The sequence below is a fragment of the Taudactylus pleione genome, unplaced genomic scaffold (assembly GCF_031769625.1).
Source record: "Taudactylus pleione unplaced genomic scaffold, aTauple2 ptg000109l, whole genome shotgun sequence".
NCBI classification, from domain to species: Eukaryota; Metazoa; Chordata; class Amphibia; order Anura; family Myobatrachidae; genus Taudactylus; species Taudactylus pleione.
This window is the reverse complement of record NW_028284511.1, coordinates 10,678,427-10,701,792: the sequence shown is the minus strand read 5'-3', so window position 1 is coordinate 10,701,792 and position 23,366 is coordinate 10,678,427.

The window sequence follows — 23,366 nt, the reverse complement described above, 5'->3', positions numbered from 1 at the left end:
GAAAAAAAAACAAAAAAATAGTGTATTATGTCAATTTATTTTCTGTGTGTGTGCATGTTAGGCTTAACCACACAAGATACAGCAACACAACCTAGTGCTGCCCACCTCCAGTCGTCATCAATCTTTGATCTGGGCCCAAGTTATGGACCCGGAAAAAAAACACAAAAAAAAGTGTCTTTTGTCAATATATTTTCTCTGTGTGTGTGCGTATAAGGCTTAGCCGCACAAGATACAGCAACGCAACCTAGTGCTAACCGATTTAAGTCATCATCAATTTGTGCTCTGGGCCCAAGTTGTGGACCAAAAAAAACCCCACAAAAAAATAGTGTCTTTTGTCAATTTATTTTCAGTGTGTGTGTGTGTGCATGTTAGGCTTAGTCGCACAAAATACAGCAATGCAACCTAGTGCTGCCCGACTCCAGTCATCAATCTGTGCTCTGGGCCCAAGTTCTGGACCCCGAAAAAAAAACACTAAAAAAATTAGTGTCTTTTATCAATTTATTCCTGTGTGTGAAAGTTAGGGTTAGCCGCACAAGATACAGTAACACAACCTAGTGCTGCCCGACTCCATTCATCATGAATCTGTGCTCTGGGCCCAAGTTCTGGACCCGAGAAAAACCACAAAACAAATAGTGTCTTTTGTCAATTTATTTTCTGTGTGTGTGTGTGTGCGTGTTAGGCTTAGTCGCACAAGATACAGAAACACAACCTTTTGCTGCCGACTCCAGTCATCATAAATCCGTGCTCTGGGCCCAAGTTCTGGACCCCCAAAAAATACACAAAAAAAAGTATCTTTTGTCAATTTATTTTCTTTGTGTGTGTGTTTGTGTTTGTGTGTGCGTGTTAGGCTTAGCCGCACAAGATACAGCAATGCAATCTAGTGCTGCCCAACTCCAGTCGTCATCAATCGGTGCTCTGGACCCAAGTTCTGGACTTGAAAAAATACACAAAAAAAAGTATGTTTTGTCAATTTATTTTCTTTGTGTGTGTGTGTGTGCGTGTTAGGCTTAGTCGCACAAGATACAGAAACACAACCTTTTGCTGCCGACTCCAGTTGTCATCAGTCTGTGCTCTGGGCCCAAGTTCTGGACTCAAAAAAAATACACAAAAAAAAGTATCTTTTGTCAATTTATTTTCTTTGTGTGTGTGTGTGTGTGTGTGTGTGTGTGTGCGTGTTAGGCTTAGCCGCACAAGATACAGCAATGCAACCTAGTGCTGCCCGACTCCAGTCGTCATCAATCTGTGCTCTGGGCCCAAGTTCTGGACTTGAAAAAAATTGTCTTTTGTCAATTTATTTTCTGTGTGTGTGTGTGTGCGTATTAGGCTTAGTCGCACAAGATACAGAAACACAACCTTTTGCTGCCGACTCCAGTTATCATCAATCTGTGCTCTGGGCCCAAGTTCTGGACTTGAAAAAAATAGTCTTTTGTCAATTTATTTTCTCTGTGTGTGTGTGCGTGTTAGGCTTAGTCGCACAAGATACAGCAACACAACCTAGTGTTTGCCGACTCCAGTTGTGATCAATCTGTGCTCTGGGCCCAAGTTCTGGACCCGGAAAAAAAACACAAAAAAAATTGTCTTTTGTCAGATTTTTTTCTGTGTGTTTGCGTGTTAGGCTTAGACACACAAGATACAGCAACGCAATCTAGTACTGCCCGATTTAAGTCATCATCAATCTGTGCTCTGGGCCCAAGTTCTGGACCCCGAAAAAAAAACACTAAAAAAATTAGTGTCTTTTATCAATTTATTCCTGTGTGTGTGTGTTAGGGTTAGCCGCACAAGATACAGTAACACAACCTAGTGCTGCCCGACTCCAGTCATCATGAATCTGTGCTCTGGGCCCAAGTTCTGGACCCGAGATAAACCACAAAACAAATAGTGTCTTTTGTCAATTTATTTTCTGTGTGTGTGTGTGTGTGTGTGTGCGTGTTAGGCTTAGTCGCACAAGATACAGAAACACAACCTTTTGCTGCCGACTCCAGTCATCATAAATCCGTGCTCTGGGCCCAAGTTCAGGACCCCCCAAAAATACACAAAAAAAAGTATCTTTTGTCAATTTATTTTCTGTGTGTGTGTGCGTGTTAGGCTTAGCCGCACAAGATACAGCAACACAAGCTAGTGCTGCCCGACTCCAATCGTCATCAATCTGTGCTCTGGGCCTAAGTTCTGGACCTGACAAAAAAACACAAAAAAATAGTGTCTTTTGTCAATTTATTTTCTGTGTGTGTGCATATTAGGCTTAGCCACACAAGATACAGTATCACAACCTAGTGCTGCCCACCACAAGTCGTCATCAATCTCTGCTCTATGCCCAAGTTCTGGACCCGAAAAAAATACACAAAATAATAGTATCTTTTGTCAATTTATTTTCAGTGTGTGTGTGTGTGTGCGTGCGTGTTAGGCTTAGCCGTACAAGATAAAGCAATGCAACCTAGTGCTGCCCGACTCCAGTCGTCATCAATCTGTGCTCAGGGCCCAAGTTCTGGACCCGAAAAAAAACACAAAAAAAAGTGTCTTTTGTCAAATTATTTTCTATGTGTGTGTTTGTTAGGCATAGCCGCACAAGATACAGTAAAGCAACCTAGTGCTGCCCGTTTTAAGTTGTCATCAATCTGTGCTCTGGGCCCAAGTTCTGAACCCGAAAAAAAAAAACACAAAAAAAATAGTGTCTGTTGTCAATTTTTTTTCTGTGTGAGTGTGCGTGTTAGGCTTAGCTGCACAAGATACAGCAATGCAATCTAGGGCTGCCCAACTCCAGTCGTCATCAATCTGTGCTCTGGGCCCAAGTTCTGGACTTGAAAAAAATTGTCTTTTGTCAATTTATTTTCTGTGTGTGTGTGTGTGTGCGTATTAGGCTTAGCCGAACAAGATACAGCAACACAACCTAGTGCTGCCCGACTCCAGTTGTCATCAATCTGTGCTCTGGGCCCAAGTTCTGGACTTGAAAAAAATTGTCTTTTGTCAATTTATTTTCTGTGTGTGTGTGTGCGTATTAGGCTTAGTCGCACAAGATACAGCAACACAACCTAGTGCTAGCCGACTCCAGTTGTCATCAATCTGTGCTCTGGGCCCAAGTTCTGGACCCGGAAAAAAAACACAAAAAAAATAGTGTCTTTTGTCAGTTTATTTTCTGTGTGTGTGCGTGTTAGGCTTAGACACACAAGATACAGCAACGCAATCTAGTACTGCCCGATTTAAGTCATCATCAATCTGTGCTCTGGGCCCAAGTTATGGACCCCCCCAAAAAAACACACAAAAAATAGTGTCTTTTGTCAATTTATTTTCTCTGTGTGTGTGCGTATAAGGCATAGACGCACAAGATAAAGCAATGCAACCTAGTGCTGCCCGTCTCCAGTCATCATCAATCTGTGCTCTGGGCCCAAGTTCTGGACCCCCCCAAAAAAACACAAAAAAATAGTGTTTTTGTCAATTTATTTTCTGTGTGTGTGTGCGTTAGGCTTAGCCGCACAAGATACAGTGACGCAACCTAGTGCTGCCCGATTTAAGTTGTCATCAATCTGTGCTCTGGGCCCAAGTTCTGGACTCGAAAAAAAAACCTCCAAAAAATTAGTGTCTTTTATCAATTTATTCCTGTGTGTGTGTGTTAGGCTTAGCCGCACAAGATACAGTAACACAACCTAGTGCTGGCCGACTCCAGTCATCATGAATCTGTGCTCTGGGTCCAAGTTCTGGACCCGAGAAAAACCACAAAACAAAGTGTCTTTTTTCAATTTATTTTCTGTGTGGGTGTGTGTGTGCGCGCGTGTTAGGCTTAGTCGCACAAGATACAGAAACACAACCTTTTGCTGCCGACTCCAGACGTCATCAATCTGTGCTCTGGGCCCAAGTTCTGGACTCAAAAAAAATACACACAAAAAAGTATCTTTTGTCAATTTATTTTCTTTGTGTGTGTGAGTGTGTGTGTGTGTGTGCGTGTTAGGCTTAGTCGCACAAGATACAGAAACACAACCTTTTGCTGCCGACTCCAGTTGTCATCAATCTGTGCTCTGGGCCCAAGTTCTGGACTCAAAATAAATACACAAAAAAAAGTATCTTTTGTCAATTTATTTTCTTTGTGTGTGTGTGTGTGTGTGTGTGCGTGTTAGGCTTAGCCGCACAAGATAGAGCAATGCAATCTAGTGCTGCCCGACTCCAGTCGTCATCAATTGGTGCTCTGGACCCAAGTTCTGGACTTGAAAAAAAGTATCTTTTGTCAATTTATTTTCTGTGTGTGTGTGCGTGTTAGGCTTAGCCGCACAAGATACAGCAACACAACCTAGTGCTGCCCGACTCCAGTCGTCATCAATCTGTGTTCTGGGCCCAAGTTCTGGACCTGAAAAAAACCCACAAAAAAATAGTGTATTATGTCAATTTATTTTCTGTGTGTGCGTATTTGGCTTAGCCGCACAAGATACAGCAATGCAACCTAGTGCTGCCCGACTCCAGTTGTCATCAATCTGTGCTCTGGGCCCAAGTTCTGGACCCGGAAAAAAAACACAAAAAAAATAGTGTATTTTGTCAATTTATTTTCTGTGTGTGTGCATGTTAGGCTTAGCCACACAAGATACAGTATCACAACCTAGTGCTGCCCACCACAAGTCGTCATCAATCTCTGCTCTGGGCCCAAGTTCTGGACCCGAAAAAAACCCTCAAAAAAATAGTGTCTTTTTTCAATATATTTTCTGTGTGTGTGCGTGTTAGGCTTAGCCGAACAAGAAACAGCAATGCAAACTAGAAAATGTCCGATTTAAGTCATCATCAATCTGTGCTCTGGGTCCATGTTGTGGACCGAAAAAAACCACCAAAAAATAGTGTCTTTTGTCAAATTATTTTCTGTGAGTGTGTGCATGTTAGGCGTAGCCGAACAAGATACAGCAATGCAATCTAGTGCTGCCCGACTCCAGTCGTCGCCAATCTGTGCTCTGGTCCCAAGTTCTGGACCTGAGAAAAATCTACAAATCAAATAGAATCTATTGTCAATTTATTTTCTGTGTGTGTGTGCGTGTTAGGCTTAGCGAACAAGATACAGCAACGCAACCTAGTGCTGCCTAACTCCATTCGTCATCAATCTGTGCTCTAGGCCCAAGTTTTGGACCTGAGAAAAACCACAAAAAAATTGTGTATTTTGTCAATTTATTTTCTGTGTGTGTGTGTTTTAGGCTTAGCTGCACAAGATTAAGATACAGCCAGCAATTCAAGTTGCAACCTAGTGCTGCCCGATTCCAATCGTCATCAATCTGTGCTCTGGACCCGAAAAAAAACACAAAAAAATAGTGTCTTTTGTCAATTTATTTTCTGTGTGTGTGTGCGTGTTAGGCTTAGCCACACAAGATACAGCAATGCAACCTAGTGCTGCACGACTCCAGTCATCATCAATCTGTGCTCTGGGCCCAAGTTCTGGACCACACAATATAAATAGAGTGTTTTGTCAATTTATTTTCTTTGTGTGTGTGCTTGTGCATGTTAGGCTTAGCCGCACAAGATACAGCAACACAACCTAGTGCTGCCAGACTCCAGTCGTCATGAATCTGTACTTTGGGCACAAGTTCTGGCCCGAAAAAACCCCCACAAAAAACATTAGTGTATTTTGTCAATTTATTTTCTGTGTGTGTGTATGTGTGTGTTAGGCTTAGCCGCACAAGATACAGCAACGCAACGTAGTGCAGCCCGACTCCGGTCATCATCAATCTGTGCTCTGGGCCCAAGTTCTGGACCCGAAAAAAAACCACAATAAAAACGTGTATTTTGTCAATTTATTTTCTGTGTGCGTATTTGGCTTAATCGCACAAGATACAGCAACGCAGCCTAGTGCTGCCTAACTCCAGTCTTCATCAATCTGTGCTCTGGGCCCAAGTTCTGGACCCGAAAACCCCCCACACATAAAATAGTGTCTTTTGTCAATTTATTTTCTCTGTGTGTGTGCGTATAAGGCTTAGACGCACAAGATAAAGCAATGCAACCTAGTGCTGCCCGTCTCCAGTCATCATCAATCTGTGCTCTGGGCCCAAGTTCTGGACTCCCCCCAAAAAACACAAAAAAATAGTGTTTTTGTCAATTTATTTTTTTTGTGTGTGTGCATTAGGCTTAGCCGCACAAGGTACAGCAATGCAACCTCGTGCTGCCCGACTCCAGTTGTCATCAATCTGTGCTCTGGGCCCAAGTTCTGGACCCGGAAAAAAACCAGAAAAAAATAGTGTCTTTTGTCAATTTATTTTCTGTGTGTGTGCATGTTAGGCTTAGCCACACAAGATACAGTATCACAACCTAGTGCTGCCCACCACAAGTCGTCATCAATCTCTGCTCTTGGCCCAAGTTCTGGACCCGAAAAAAACCCACAAATAAAATAGTGTCTTTTGTCAATTTATTTTCTGTGTGCGTATTAGGCTTAATCGCACAAGATACAGCAACGTAACCTAGTGCTGCCTAACTCCAGTTATCATCAATCTGTGCTCTGGGCCCAAGTTCTGGACCAGACAAAAAAAATAGAGTCTTTTGTCAATTTATATTCTGTGTGTGTGTGCATGTTAGGCTTAGCCGCACAAGATCAAGATATAGCAAGCAACGCAAGTTGCAACCTAGTGCTGCCTGACTCCAGTTGTCATCAATCGTTGCTCTGGGCCCAAGTTGTGGACCCGCAATAAAAATAATATGTATAGTATTTTTTTGTCAAATTTTTTCTGTGTGCGCACGACTGCACATGTGTGAATTTTGTAACCACACCTTGACTACACTATTGGTGCTTGTGACAATGCTTCAAGACCACAGAAAATATGGAGGGCTGTCACATGACAGAAGAGCAAGGCCAAGAACCACATGTTGTAGCTGCCGCCGGCAGTGCAAGGCCGTCAACTTCCTCGTCCTCTATGAAGGCCCATGCCCCAGGGCTTAAGTCACGCCATCGTAAAGCTACTTTTACTGAAGTTAAGAAAAAAAAATTGAAAGGCAAGTTGCCTTTAGATAAACAAAAAATTGGCAATATGCCATTCACTACACGAAGTGGAAAGGAAAGGTTAAGGCCATGGCCTTTATTTATGATGATTGCTAAATTCTTATTCTGATAGCCCTTCTGCTTGTAGCAGTAGTGGTGGCACCATTAAAAAATTTAAGTTTTTAAGAAGAGTAAGACAGCTCCGGAAAAACCAACTGTGTGCCCTGAGAAATCTAAATCACAAATCCCCGAGGAGAGTGCAAGTGTGTCCGCAGTTGCCATGTGTGAGCCAGACATAAATACTAGTGTACTGGAGGATCCTCCAAGTTCCAACATTTGTGTGCCCTCTGTAAATGTGGGGAAGGGCAGTCAACATCTTGCACATGTAGTCATTGAGGATGCTTCTGTGGAATTACACATGGAGGAGGAGGATATTTTGGTGGATGAAGGCGCTAAGGATGATGAGGATGTTGATGATGAAAATATTGGTGATGAGGATGTTGATGCCGAGGATGTCCTTTGTGTAAGTAAGGCAACAGCTGTTGCCCATGGATTGAAAAAGCCAAAGCCCATTTTTGTCATGCTGGGGCAACAGACAAAAAAATCCACTTCTCACGTGTGGAATTATTTCCACCCAATCCGCACAACAGTTGTCAAGCCATATTTAACCGTTGGCAAGCAAGAGTGAGTAGAGGGAGGGACCTAAACCACCTAGGAACCTCCTCCTTGTTATGTCACTTGGAGTGCATTCATCAAATATCAAAGTGTATGTCACCAAGTTCCAAAACTCAAACTTAACAAGTCCAGTGTCACCTACCTGCTCCCTCTCTGTGGGATCCAAGCTCCTTCAATCTCCAACATCAACACCTGCATCATCAACATCCTCATTCTTCATTGGGAGTAATCCTGCTGCATCCAATGTTGTTATTCAAAGCATGATTGACTCCTCTCCTATCCGTGATTCCTTATAAGGATCCTTGATGACTACGCCTGTTGCTGCTGCTGTTGCTGTGAGTGAATCTTCATCCAAGAAGGGGACCAGGAGGAAGACTCATTGCAGTGTAAGCTCCAAAAAACAATTAACTGGCAAACAATCATTTGCAAGAGCAAACAAGTATGACAGTAATCACCCAGTTGCACAATGAATTACTGACGCCAAAACAGCTATGCTGGTATTAGATGTGCATCCAGTATCTGCCATTACTGCAGTGGGTTTTCAATAGTTAACTGAGGTCCTGTGTCCTTGCTACCATATCCCTTCTAGATTCCACTTTGCTAGAACAGCAATTCCAAGTCTTTACAAGGACATTAAAAAAACCTTATTATTGTCCTCAGGAATGCCGTTGTACCCACTGTCCACTTGACCACTGATATGTGGACAAGTGGGACAGAGCAAACTAATGATTACATGACTGTGACAGCCCACTGGGTAGGTGTATTGCCTACAACAGCAACAGCAGCAGTAATATCTATAAAAAGACATCTGATAAAGAGGCAGGCTACTCTTTGTATAACTGGTTTCACTGAGAGACATACCACTGAGAACCTCTTAGAAAAACTCAGGGAAATTATTGCAAATGGCTTACCCCACTTGGACTCTCCTCAGGATTTGTGATTTCAGACAATTCCACCAATATTGTTGAGAGCATTACATGTGGGCGAATTTCAACACATCCCATGTTTTGCTCACACAATTAATTTGGTAGTGCAACATTTTTTAAAAAATGACAGGGGCGTACAGGAGATGCTCTCCGTGGCCCGAAAAATATCCAGACATATTAGACATTCGGCAAATGCTTGTCAAAGATTGTATAACCAGCAGGTACTGTTAAATTTGCCCTGCCATCAGCTGAAGCAAGAGGTAGTTACTCGGTGGAATTCTGCCCTCTATATGCTTCAGTGGATGGAGGGACAGCAAAAGGCCATCCAGGGGTATACAATGGCCTATGACATAGGGCGTGGAGGTGGAATGCACCTTACTCAAGTGCAGTGGAGAATAATTTCCGTGTTGTGCAAGGTTCTCAAACCCTTTGAACTTGCCACACGTGAAGTTAGTACAGACACTGCCAGCTTGAGTCAGGTCATTCCCCTCATCAGACTTTTGCAAAAACAGCTGGAGAAACTGAAGGAGGAGCTGAAACAGAGTGATTGCGCAAGGTATGTCGGACTGATGTATTAAGCCCATGAATCACTTCACCAGGATCGAAGAGTCATCAATTTATTGAAATCTGAAAAATATATTTTGGCGACCTTTCTGGATCCTAGGTTTAAGTCCTACCTTGTGAGTTTTTTTCCAACAGACCGAAATCTAAAACTATGCAAAGAGCTGTGGTAAAAAAATTGTCAGCTTCAGCCACACATGAAACGCCATAATCTCCTCCTTCAGTTTCTGCAGCTTCCAGGAAAAAACTCGATATGCCATACAGAATGCCTGCTGGTCATGCAGATCATTCACCAAAAAATGACATCTGGTCGGGCCTGAGAGAACTGCCTACTGGTGACATGTCTTCTATGTGACTATGTGTGATATGGTCTACATTCACAGAATGGTGGAGAACTATCTCAGAGATAACATCCTAATAGGCATGTCAGACAGTCCCTTTCAGTACTGGCAGGAAAAAGAGGCAATTTGTAGGCCCATACACAAACTGGCTTTGCATTATTTAAGTTGCCCACCCTCCAGTGTGTACTCCGAAGGAGTTTTCAGTGCAGCTGGCAACCTTGTCAGTGATCGGCGTAGGAGGTTACTTCCTCAAAATGTGGAAAAGATGATGTTCATTAAAATGAATTACAAACTCCATGAGGAAGACCTCTACCAACAATTACATCAAAAAATTACAGAGGCACCTATGGTGGATTCCAGCGGGGACAAATTAATATTGTGTGAAGAAGAGGATGTACACACTGATGGGGATGACGAGGACAAGGACAACGACATCTTGTAATGTAAAGCCAGTTTGTGTATGAGATCATTTTCATTTCCATGTCCAATGCACATTGGCAGCTTGTTTTATGTGGGTCCAAACAATCCAATAATTTCAGCCACAATTGGCAGTCCTTGTCACTGAAATGATTGGTTTGTTAAGCTGTGAATGTCCTGTTTCACATATATATATGTGCTGTTTGGGGCACTGCTGCCTGACATTTTTTATTTTATGGTTTATGAATGTCCAGAAATTGTAATGGCTGCAGACAGCATCTCCTGTATGCCCCTTTAATTTTTTTTTTTTTTAAATTCTGAACCACGAAGTTGATGGGGTGGGCAAATATGAGCAGCAGCACAGAGCATCCTGTCAGGATGTGTGCAATAATGTGCAAATACGTGTCCTGTTTCATATACAACATAAGGGTGTGTGAGAGGGCCCAAGGACTATTCCATCTTGTACCTTTTTCCTTTCCATTATGTGCTGGTTAGGGCAATTTTAAATTAATGTTATGGTTAGTTTAGGAACCAATGATTTGTTTTTCAATTAATTTCTTATCAATTTTACAGCCATGGGCTGCACCAATTAATTTCTTTTAAATAATTATTCAGCCAGGGGCTGTACCCAATGAATAGTTTTTTACTTTTTTAATGAAATTATTATTATTAATTATTCAGCCCAGAGCTGCACCAATTAATTGTTTTTAAATTAATTTGTTATCAATTTTACAGCCAGGGGCTGCACCAATGAATTGTTTTGAATTAATTTATTATCAATTTTACAGCCAGGGGCTGCTCCAACTATCATCTATCAAATCTTCAATCCTCAAGGGTATCCCAACCATCATATTTGCACAGTCCTCAACTCTATTAATAATTATATCAATCAGTTTTGAGCCAGCAAGCTGGATGCAACCTTTTGGCCCTTTACCTAGATGAAAAAAATCTATATTGTGAGCTGTGAGGTGGTCAAAATTGACTGGAAACGTGTGGAAATAAATGTTATTTAGGTTATAAATACTGTAGGAACAAAAAAAGGCCAATTTTATGTGATTTTAGCTGTTTTTTTTAAAAATCCAGATCCAAAACCAAAACACAAAAACAAAACACGGAGGTGAGGTTTTGGCAAAACCAATCCAGGTCCAAAACCATAACACGGGGGTCAGTGCACATCTCTAATTAAAACCCACAGCTATTGCGAGCGGCCAGGATGATGGTTGTTATGGTCAAGACCATGGCGACCATCAGGCTTGCGACGAGACCCTTGTGTCTCGTGGCCACAAGCCCCAGAGAGCTTCCACCTCTAATAGAGCCGGAAGCTCTCCCACTGACATCACTGGTGATGTCAGTGGGGCCACCCATAAACGGCAGGCGTACACTTGGGAATGCCTCTGTTTGTGAAGCCACCCCCCCGCCACACCTACAAAATGGGGGTGAGATGTCGATCAACATCGACAGCCGTCCCTTTTGTAGTGAGCCATGGAGTGAGTGGTTTTTGTGCTCACTCTGGGGCTCGCGCACGCCGCGTGTGTGCACTGGGTCACAAATCGACCCGCTTGCGAGCGCTATACGCTTGCGAGCGGGTATGAATCAGGCCCCGAGTCCGAAGCGCAGTGCTGTGCAGATAAAATAGATTGTAAAATAGATTGTACATTACTGTTTGCTGCTTGTTCATTCTTGTCCAATCAGCAGCAGTGCCAGTGATTAAAAGCAGGCATGTCAGCCATTCAGAACAGAAGGGGGAGTGGCCTCAGCAAAGGATGTGGAGCCTCTAGTGTCAGACTCAGAGACAGTTTAGAAAGAAAATTTATTTGTGCAGACTGAGTCCCAGCACCATGGAATTGCCCAGTAGCTTTTTGGCGATAGGTAATCGTGTACAGTGATCAGGTTAAACTCAAGACACACACTGAGAATGCAGCAGCGGAGGTTCCTGCAGCTCTCACAGACTGTCCTGCCTACATCCAAAATGTTGTGATGTAGCCCTCAGTGACCTGACTCCCACTGTAAGGATTACACCCACGATATCACCCTCTGTCTTGTCTTATGGCTGCTCCTCCTCCCAGCTGCGGGACCTGTTGCCTACTGCTGCCTGGTCAATAGCTGCAGCTAAAAGATCCATCTGTAAGAAGTGAGTGGGTGGGGGGGTATGTTATACACTGTGTAGTGTGACCCATGCTTTGTTATATATGTGTATGTGTGCTGTACACTATATAGTGATACCTAGGCATATATGTTGTGTATTGTCTAGTGTGACCTCTATATTATTATACATGTATTGTACACTAGGACCTTTGGATTGTTATATATGTGATTGTGTGCTGTGTACAGTAGTGTGACCCATGCTCTGTTATATATGTGCATGTGTGCTGTACACTATATAGTGATACCTTTGCATTGCTATAGGTGTTTGTGTTTTGTATTGTCTCTTGTGTTATGTATATTGTTATATATGTTTATGTGTATTATGCAATAGGACCTTTGCATTGTTATATACTGTATGTGATTGTGTTGTGTGTAGGGTATGTAGTTATGAGACTAGCAGATGCATGGCCGACGGTTTCAATATTGAGAGTGTAATCCCGGCAAGGGATCTAACATAGGTGCTGAAATACCGACTCCTATGTTAATCGCGATGCCTGAACTCCGACAGGACACTGGGCCGATCGCCCAATGCCGGGGATAAGTATCCACGTAGCCGGGGATGGGGGGGTTAGGTTTAGGGACGCCCCAGGGGGACTTAGGGTTAAGAACCCCCTGGGGAGAGTTAATGTTAGTCTAGGGGAAGGGGGGGGGTTAGGTTTAGGCACTAAGGGGGAAGGTTAGGGTTAGGCACTAAGGAGGAGGTTAGGGTTAGGCAGCCCTAATGGTGGGCTAGGGTTAGGGGGGGAGGTTTAGGAATAGTAAACTTACCTCCGCTGTTGGGATCTCCTACATCAAGCTGCTGGTGTCAGGGATTTGAACCACAAGGCTCACGACTGGCGGTCAAACATACTATATATAGTATATATATATATATATATATAAATATATATATATTAGGGGTGTGCACCGGCCACTTTTCGTGTTTTGTGTTTTGGTTTTGGATCTGGATCTTTCTTCGTGTTTTGGATCTGGATTGGTTTTGCCAAAACCACCCTTCCGTGTTTTGGGTTCTGGGTTTTGTGTTTTGGATCTGTATTTTTTTTTTAAAAAGCATAAAAACAGCTAAAATCACAGAATTTGTTGGTTTCTCTGCTCCTATGCTATTATTAACCTCAATAACCTTAATTTCCACTCATTTCCAGTCTATTCTGAACACCTCACACCTCACAATAGTGTTTTCATGTCCAAAAGGTTGCACCGAGGTAGCTGGATGACTATGCTAAGCGACACGAGTGGGCGGCACAAACACGTGACCCATCTAGGAGTGACACTGCAGTGGCAGACAGGATGGCAGTTAGAAAAACTAGGCCCCAAACTGTACATAATGCAAAGAAAAAAAAGAAGTGCAAGATGGAATTGTCCTTGGGCCCTCCCACCCACCCTTATGTTGTATAAACAGGACATGCACACTTTAACAAATCAATCATTTCAGCGCCAGGGTCTGCCACACAACTGTGGCTGAAATGATTGGTTCGTTTGGGCCCCCACAAAACAAGCTGGCAATTAATGTGTCCCTGCACAAACTGGCTCTACGGAGGCAAGATGTCATCCTCATCCTCCTCATCCACCGATTCCTCACCCTCTTCAGTGTGTACATCCTCATCCTCACAAAGTATTAACTCGTCCCCACTTGAATCCACCACCACAGGTCCCTCTGTACCTTCTGGAGGCTGGTCTGCCTGGAAGAGCTGATAATTCATTTTGATGAACATCATCTTCTCCACATTCTGTGGAAGCAACCTCCTACGCCTTTCGCTGACAAGGTTCCCGGCTGCACTAAACACTCTTTCGGAGTACACACTGGAGGGGGGGCAACTCAGGTAAAATAGAGCCAGCTTGTACAGGGGCCTCCAAATTGCCTCTTTTTCCTGCCAGTACAGGTATGGACTGTCTGACATGCCTACTTGGATGCTGTCACCGATGTAATCCTCCACCATTCTGTCAATGGTGACAGTATCAAATGCAGTGACAGTAGACATGTCAGAAATTGTTGCCAGGTCCTTCAGTCCGGACCAGATGTCCAAACTTGGTCCTGCCTGCCCTGCATCACCGCCAGCGGGTTGCTTAGGATACCTAAGTTTTTTCCTGGCAGCCCCAGTTGCGGGAGAAAATGAAGAAGGAGCCGTTGACGTGTCACGTTCCGCTTCAGCTGACAGTGTGTTCACCAGCAGGTCTTTGCACCTCTGCAGGCTTGTGTCGGCCGGAAAGAGAGACACCACATAGGCTTTAAACCTAGGATCAAGCACGGTGGCCAAAATGTAGTGGTCTGATTTCAACAGATTGACCACCCTGGAATCCTGGCAAAGCGAATGAAGGGCTTCATCCACAAGTCCCACATGCCGAGCGGAATCGCTCCGTCTTAGCTCCTCCTTCACTTTCTCCAGCTGCTTCTGCAAAAGCCTGATGAGGGGAATGACCTGACTCAAGCTGGCTGTGTCTGAACTGACTTCACGTGTGGCAAGTTCGAAGGGCTGGAGAACCTTGCACAACACGGAAATCATTCTCCACTGCGCTTGAGTCAGGTGCATACCCCCTCCTTTGCCTATGTCATAGGTGGATGTATAGGCTTGTATGGCCTTTTGCTGCTCCTCCATCCTCTGAAGCATATAGAGGGTTGAGTTCCACCGCGTCACAACCTCTTGCTTCAGGTGATGGCGGGGCAGGTTCAAGAGTGTTTGCTGGCGCTCCAGTCTTCGGCACGCAGTCGCTGAATGGCGAAAGTGGCCAGAAATTTTTCGGGCCACCCAAAGCGTCTCCTGCACGCCCCTGTCGCTTTTCAGAAAATTCTGCACCACCAAGTTTATTGTGTGAGCAAAACATGGGACGTGCTGGAATTTGCCCAGATGTAATGCCCGCACAATATTGGTGGCGTTGTCAGATATCACAAATCCCCAGGAGAGTCTAAGTGGGGTAAGCCACTGGGCGATGATTTCCCTCAGTTTCTCTAAGAGGTTGTCGGCGGTGTGCCTCTTACTGAAACCGGTGATACACAGCGTAGCCTGCCTTGTAACGAGCTGGCGTTTCTGAGATGCTGCTACTGGTGACGCTGCTGCTGTTGCTGCGTAAGGTGATACATCTACCCAGTGGGCTGTCACAGTCATATAGTCCTTAGTCTGCCCTGTTCCACTTGTCCACATGTCCGTGGTTAAGTGTACATTGTGTACAACGGCATTTTTCAGGACACTGAGGACACTTTTTCTGACGTTTCTGTACAGTCTCGGTATCGCCTGCCTAGTGAAGTGGAATCTAGACGGGATTTGGAACCGGGGACACACTACCTCCATCAATTGTCTAAATCCCACTGCACTAATGGCGGATACCGGATGCACGTCTAACACCAACATAGCAGTCAAGGCCTCAGTTATACGTTTTGCTTCAGGATGACTGCTGTCGTACTTCATCCTCCTCGCTAAGGACTGTTGGAGGGTCAATTGTTTAGTAAAAGTAGTGGTGTTCCTACTTCCTCTCTGGGATGATGAACGACTCCCAGCAGCAGCAATAGCAGCAGCGGCAGCAGTAGGCGTAGCAATGCAGGATCCTCCAGAGGAATCCCGGATAGGAGAGTCAGTCATGCCAGTGAGATGGCCTGCAGGACTACTTCCGATCCTGACTAAGGAGGAAATTGACGAGGAGGGAGTTGACGGTGTGGTTTGCAGGCGCTTGGATACAACAGGACAACGGGATTTAGGTGTCCCTGGACTGCTTACGGTCTTAGCCAAAGTTTCTGAACTTGACAGTAACTTTTTATGAACGCGCTGCAGGTGCCGTATAAGGGAGGATGTTCCTAGGTGGTTGACGTCCCTACCCCTACTTATTTCACCTTTACATATGGTACATATGGCAAGACAGTTGTTGTCCGGATTTGGATAGAAATATTGCCAGACCAAAGAGGTGGAATGTTTGGTCTTCTGCCCAGGCATGACCGTGATGGGCTTTTTCATCCCACGGACAACAACTGTCTCCCCCGGAGCCTGATTTAAACAAACCACATCACCATCAGAATCCTCCTCGCCAACTTCCTCCTCAGCGCCAGCTACACCAGTATCCTCATCCTGTTGTACTTCAACAGTGACATCTTCAATTTGCATATCAGCAAGTGGACTGTGGGTGCTCCTTTCAGCACTTGCAGGGGGTGTGCAAATGGTGGAAAGAGCCACCTCTTCACGTCCAGTGCTGGGAAGGTCAGGCATCGCAACCACCACCACACTTGGACTCTCCTTGGGGATTTGTGATATCTTCTTAGAAAGCACAGTTCTTCGCTGTGCTTTTGCCAGCTTAACTCTTTTGATTTTTTTAGTGGGAGGAGGGCTTCCATCGTCATGTGAAGATGAACCACTAGTCATGAACATACTAGGGATCGACCTTAGCCGTTCCTTGCCACTCCGTGTCGTAAATGGCATATTGGCAAGTTTACGTTTCTCTTCAGCTGATTTAAATGTCTTTTTCAAGGTCATTTTCCTGAACTTTGCCATTTGGGATTGTATGTGCCCTCTACTATGACATTGGGCATCGGCCTTGGCAGACGACGTTGATGGCATGTTATCGTCTATGTCATGACTAGTGGCAGCAGCTTCAGCACTAGGAGGAAGTGGTTCTTGATCTTTCTCTATTTTATTTTTATCGGAGAAAGTTTGGTCCTCCATTTATGTTATATCGATTTGATATATACGTGCGGCTAAACACAGAAAATAATTTTTTTTTTGGTTTGGACTGGAGTGTACTTTGTGGGTTACAGCACCCTTTAACGGTCAAGCCAGCCGGCCCTTTACTTATGACACAGGCGCACTCTTGGCACTACTTTGTTGATGCACGTGCGGCTACTGCGCACACAATTCACAAACACAGAAAATAATTTTTTTTTGGTTTGGACTGGAGTGTACTTTCGGGGGTTACAGCACCCTTAACGGTCAAGCCAGCCGGCCCTTTACTTATGACACAGGCGCACGCTTGGCACTACTTTGTTGATGCACGTGCGGCTACTGCGCACACAATTCACAAACACAGAAAATAATTTTTTTTTGGTTTGGACTGGAGTGTACTTTCGGGGGTTACAGCACCCTTTAATGGTTAAGCCAGCCGGCCCTTTACTTATGACACAGGCGCACGCTTGGCACTACTTTGTTGATGCACGTGCGGCTACTGCGCACACAATTCACAAACACAGAAAATAATTTTTTTTTTGGTTTGGACTGGAGTGTACTTTCGGGGGTTACAGCACCCTTTAACGGTCAAGCCAGCCGGCCCTTTACTTATGACACAGGCGCACGCTTGGCACTACTTTGTTGATGCACGTGCGGCTACTGCGCACACAATTCACAAACACAGAAAATAATATTTTTTTTGGTTTGGACTGGAGTGTACTTTGGGGGTTACAGCACCCTTTAACGGTCAAGCCAGCCGGCCCTTTACTTATGACACAGGCGCACGCTTGGCACTACTTTGTTGATGCACGTGCGGCTACTGCGCACACAATTCACAAACACAGAAAATAATTTTTTTTTGGTTTGGACTGGAGTGTACTTTCGGGGGTTACAGCACCCTTTAATGGTCAAGCCAGCCGGCCCTTTACTTATGACACAGGCGCACGCTTGGCACTACTTTGTTGATGCACGTGCGGCTACTGCGCACACAATTCACAAACACAGAAAATAATTTTTTTTTTGGTTTGGACTGGAGTGTACTTTGGGGGTTACAGCACCCTTTAACGGTCAAGCCAGCCGGCCCTTTACTTATGACACAGGCGCACGCTTGGCACTACTTTGTTGATGCACGTGCGGCTACTGCGCACACAATTCACAAACACAGAAAATAATTTTTTTTTGGTTTGGACTGGAGTGTACTTTCGGGGGTTACAGCACCCTTTAATGGTCAAGCCAGCCGGCCCTTTACTTATGACACAGGCGCACGCTTGGCACTACTTTGTTGATGCACGTGCGGCTACTGCGCACACAATTCACAAACACAGAAAATAATTTTTTTTTTGGTTTGGACTGGAGTGTACTTTGGGGGTTACAGCACCCTTTAACGGTCAAGCCAGCCGGCCCTTTACTTATGACACAGGCGCACGCTTGGCACTACTTTGTTGATGCACGTGCGGCTACTGCGCACACAATTCACACAGAAAATAATATTTTTTTTGGTTTGGACTGGAGTGTACTTTGGGGGTTACAGCACCCTTTAACGGTCAAGCCAGCCGGCCCTTTACTTATGACACAGGCGCACGCTTGGCACTACTTTGTTGATGCACGTGCGGCTACTGCGCACACAATTCACACAGAAAATAATATTTTTTTTGGTTTGGACTGGAGTGTACTTTGGGGGTTACAGCACCCTTTAACGGTCAAGCCAGCCGGCCCTTTACTTATGACTAGGGGTGAGCGGGTTCGGATTTCTGAAATCCGAACCCCCCCGAGCCCCCCCGATCCGAGTCCGATCCGAGTCAGGCTCGACTTTTCCCGCCTGACTCGGATCTGACATCGAGGCAAAACGTCATCATCCCGCCTTCCGAGTCTCGCGGGTTTTGGATCCTATATAAGGTACCCGCGTCGGCGCCATTTTCTCACTCGGCTGTGGACAGTGAAGAGGGAGGGTGGGAGTTAGTGCTGTGTAGTGTAGTGTAGTGTAGTGCTGCTGTTGTCCACTACTTCAAAGTCCATAGGGGCTGGCTGTGTTGTGCTGTGCTGCTGTTGTTAATAGGGGCTGTGTCCACTACTTCAAAGTCCATAGGGGCTGGCTGGACTGTGTTGTGCAGTCAGTTCTCCATAGGGGCTGTGTCCACTCCAAAGTCCTGTGCAGTGTCCCAGTCCTAAAGGGGTGCTGTAGTGTTGTCCAGGGGGTGCTCTGTCCATCAGGGGTGCTCCCCCCAAGTGCTAAAAAAATAATATATTTTCTGTGTTTGTGAATTGTGTGCGCAGTAGCCGCACGTGCATCAACAAAGTAGTGCCAAGCGTGCGCCTGTGTCATAAGTAAAGGGCCGGCTGGCTTGACCGTTAAGGGTGCTGTAACCCCCGAAAGTACACTCCAGTCCAAACCAAAAAAAAAATTATTTTCTGTGTTTGTGAATTGTGTGCGCAGTAGCCGCACGTGCATCAACAAAGTAGTGCCAAGCGTGCGCCTGTGTCATAAGTAAAGGGCCGGCTGGCTTGACCGTTAAGGGTGCTGTAACCCCCGAAAGTACACTCCAGTCCAAACCAAAAAAAAAATTATTTTCTGTGTTTGTGAATTGTGTGCGCAGTAGCCGCACGTGCATCAACAAAGTAGTGCCAAGCGTGCGCCTGTGTCATAAGTAAAGGGCCGGCTGGCTTGACCGTTAAGGGTGCTGTAACCCCCGAAAGTACACTCCAGTCCAAACCTAAAAAAAAATTATTTTCTGTGTTTGTGAATTGTGTGCGCAGTAGCCGCACGTGCATCAACAAAGTAGTGCCAAGCGTGCGCCTGTGTCATAAGTAAAGGGCCGGCTGGCTTGACCGTTAAAGGGTGCTGTAACCCCCGAAAGTACACTCCAGTCCAAACCAAAAAAAAATTATTTTCTGTGTTTGTGAATTGTGTGCGCAGTAGCCGCACGTGCATCAACAAAGTAGTGCCAAGCGTGCGCCTGTGTCATAAGTAAAGGGCCGGCTGGCTTGACCGTTAAGGGTGCTGTAACCCCCGAAAGTACACTCCAGTCCAAACCTAAAAAAAAATTATTTTCTGTGTTTGTGAATTGTGTGCGCAGTAGCCGCACGTGCATCAACAAAGTAGTGCCAAGAGTGCCCCTGTGTCATAAGTAAAGGGCCGGCTGGCTTGACCGTTAAAGGGTGCTGTAACCCCCGAAAGTACACTCCGGTCCAAACCAAAAAAAAATTATTTTCTGTGTTTGTGAATTGTGTGCGCAGTAGCCGCACGTGCATCAACAAAGTAGTGCCAAGCGTGCGCCTGTGTCATAAGTAAAGGGCCGGCTGGCTTGACCGTTAAAGGGTGCTGTAACCCCTGAAAGTACACTCCAGTCCAAACCAAAAAAAAATTATTTTCTGTGTTTGTGAATTGTGTGCGCAGTAGCCGCACGTGCATCAACAAAGTAGTGTCAAGCGTTCGCCTGTGTCATAAGTAAAGGGCCGGCTGGCTTGACCGTTAAGGGTGCTGTAACCCCCGAAAGTACACTCCAGTCCAAACCAAAAAAAAAATTATTTTCTGTGTTTGTGAATTGTGTGCGCAGTAGCCGCACGTGCATCAACAAAGTAGTGCCAAGCGTGCGCCTGTGTCATAAGTAAAGGGCCGGCTGGCTTGACCGTTAAGGGTGCTGTAACCCCCGAAAGTACACTCCAGTCCAAACCAAAAAAAAAATTATTTTCTGTGTTTGTGAATTGTGTGCGCAGTAGCCGCACGTGCATCAACAAAGTAGTGCCAAGCGTGCGCCTGTGTCATAAGTAAAGGGCCGGCTGGCTTGACCGTTAAGGGTGCTGTAACCCCCGAAAGTACACTCCAGTCCAAACCAAAAAAAAAATTATTTTCTGTGTTTGTGAATTGTGTGCGCAGTAGCCGCACGTGCATCAACAAAGTAGTGCCAAGAGTGCGCCTGTGTCATAAGTAAAGGGCCGGCTGGCTTGACCGTTAAAGGGTGCTGTAACCCACAAAGTACACTCCAGTCCGAACCAAAAAAAAATTTATTTTCTGTGTTTAGCCGCACGTATATATCAAATCGATATAACATAAATGGAGGACCAAACTTTCTCCGATAAAAATAAAATAGAGAAAGATCAAGAACCACTTCCTCCTAGTGCTGAAGCTGCTGCCACTAGTCATGACATAGACGATAACATGCCATCAACGTCGTCTGCCAAGGCCGATGCCCAATGTCATAGTAGAGGGCACATACAATCCCAAATGGCAAAGTTCAGGAAAATGACCTTGAAAAAGACATTTAAATCAGCTGAAGAGAAACGTAAACTTGCCAATATGCCATTTACGACACGGAGTGGCAAGGAACGGCTAAGGTCGATCCCTAGTATGTTCATGACTAGTGGTTCAGCTTCACATGACGATGGAAGCACTCCTCCCACTAAAAAAATCAAAAGAGTTAAGCTGGCAAAAGCACAGCGAAGAACTGTGCTTTCTAAGAAGATATCACAAATCCCCAAAGAGAGTCCAAGTGTGGTGGTGGTTGCGATGCCTGACCTTCCCAGCACTGGACGGGAAGAGGTGGCTCTTTCCACCATTTGCACGCCCCCTGCAAGTGCTGAAAGGAGCACCCACAGTCCACTTGCTGATATGCAAATTGAAGATGTCACTGTTGAAGTACAACAGGATGAGGATACTGGTGTAGCTGGCGCTGAGGAGGAAGTTGGCGAGGAGGATTCTGATGGTGATGTGGTTTGTTTAAATCAGGCTCCGGGGGAGACAGTTGTTGTCCGTGGGATGAAAAAGCCCATCACGGTCATGCCTGGGCAGAAGACCAAACATTCCACCTCTTTGGTCTGGCAATATTTCTATCCAAATCCGGACAACAACTGTCTTGCCATATGTACCATATGTAAAGGTGAAATAAGTAGGGGTAGGGACGTCAACCACCTAGGAACATCCTCCCTTATACGGCACCTGCAGCGCGTTCATAAAAAGTTACTGTCAAGTTCAGAAACTTTGGCTCAGACCGTAAGCAGTCCAGGGACACCTAAATCCCGTTGTCCTGTTGTATCCAAGCGCCTGCAAACCACACCGTCAACTCCCTCCTCGTCAATTTCCTCCTTAGTCAGGATCGGAAGTAGTCCTGCAGGCCATATCACTGGCATGACTGACTCTCCTATCCGGGATTCCTCCGGAGGATCCTGCATTGCTACGCCTACTGCTGCCGCTGCTGCTGTTGCTGCTGCTGCTGGGAGTCGTTCATCATCCCAGAGAGGAAGTAGGAACACCACTACTTTTACTAAACAATTGACCCTCCAACAGTCCTTAGCGAGGAGGATGAAGTACGACAGCAGTCATCCTGAAGCAAAACGTATAACTGAGGCCTTGACTGCTATGTTGGTGTTAGACGTGCGTCCGGTATCCGCCATTAGTGCAGTGGGATTTAGACAATTGATGGAGGTAGTGTGTCCCCGGTTCCAAATCCCGTCTAGATTCCACTTCACTAGGCAGGCGATACCGAGACTGTACAGAAACGTCAGAAAAAGTGTCCTCAGTGTCCTGAAAAATGCCGTTGTACACAATGTCCACTTAACCACGGACATGTGGACAAGTGGAACAGGGCAGACTAAGGACTATATGACTGTGACAGCCCACTGGGTAGATGTATCACCTTACGCAGCAACAGCAGCAGCGTCACCAGTAGCAGCATCTCAGAAACGCCAGCTCGTTACAAGGCAGGCTACGCTGTGTATCACCGGTTTCAGTAAGAGGCACACCGCCGACAACCTCTTAGAGAAACTGAGGGAAATCATCGCCCAGTGGCTTACCCCACTTAGACTCTCCTGGGGATTTGTGATATCTGACAACGCCACCAATATTGTGCGGGCATTACATCTGGGCAAATTCCAGCACGTCCCATGTTTTGCTCACACAATAAACTTGGTGGTGCAGAATTTTCTGAAAAGCGACAGGGGCGTGCAGGAGACGCTTTGGGTGGCCCGAAAAATTTCTGGCCACTTTCGCCATTCAGCGACTGCGTGCCGAAGACTGGAGCGCCAGCAAACACTCTTGAACCTGCCCCGCCATCACCTGAAGCAAGAGGTTGTGACGCGGTGGAACTCAACCCTCTATATGCTTCAGAGGATGGAGGAGCAGCAAAAGGCCATACAAGCCTATACATCCACCTATGACATAGGCAAAGGAGGGGGTATGCACCTGACTCAAGCGCAGTGGAGAATGATTTCCGTGTTGTGCAAGGTTCTTCAGCCCTTCGAACTTGCCACACGTGAAGTCAGTTCAGACACTGCCAGCTTGAGTCAGGTCATTCCCCTCATCAGGCTTTTGCAGAAGCAGCTGGAGAAAGTGAAGGAGGAGCTAAGACGGAGCGATTCCGCTCGGCATGTGGGACTTGTGGATGAAGCCCTTCATTCGCTTTGCCAGGATTCCAGGGTGGTCAATCTGTTGAAATCAGACCACTACATTTTGGCCACCGTGCTCAATCCTAGGTTTAAAGCCTATGTGGTGTCTCTCTTTCCGGCCGACACAAGCCTGCAGAGGTGCAAAGACCTGCTGGTGAACACACTGTCAGCTGAAGCGGAACGTGACACGTCAACGGCTCCTTCTTCATTTTCTCCCGCAACTGGGGCTGCCAGGAAAAAACTTAGGTATCCTAAGCAACCCGCTGGCGGTGATGCAGGGCAGGCAGGACCAAGTTTGGACATCTGGTCCGGACTGAAGGACCTGGCAACAATTTCTGACATGTCTACTGTCACT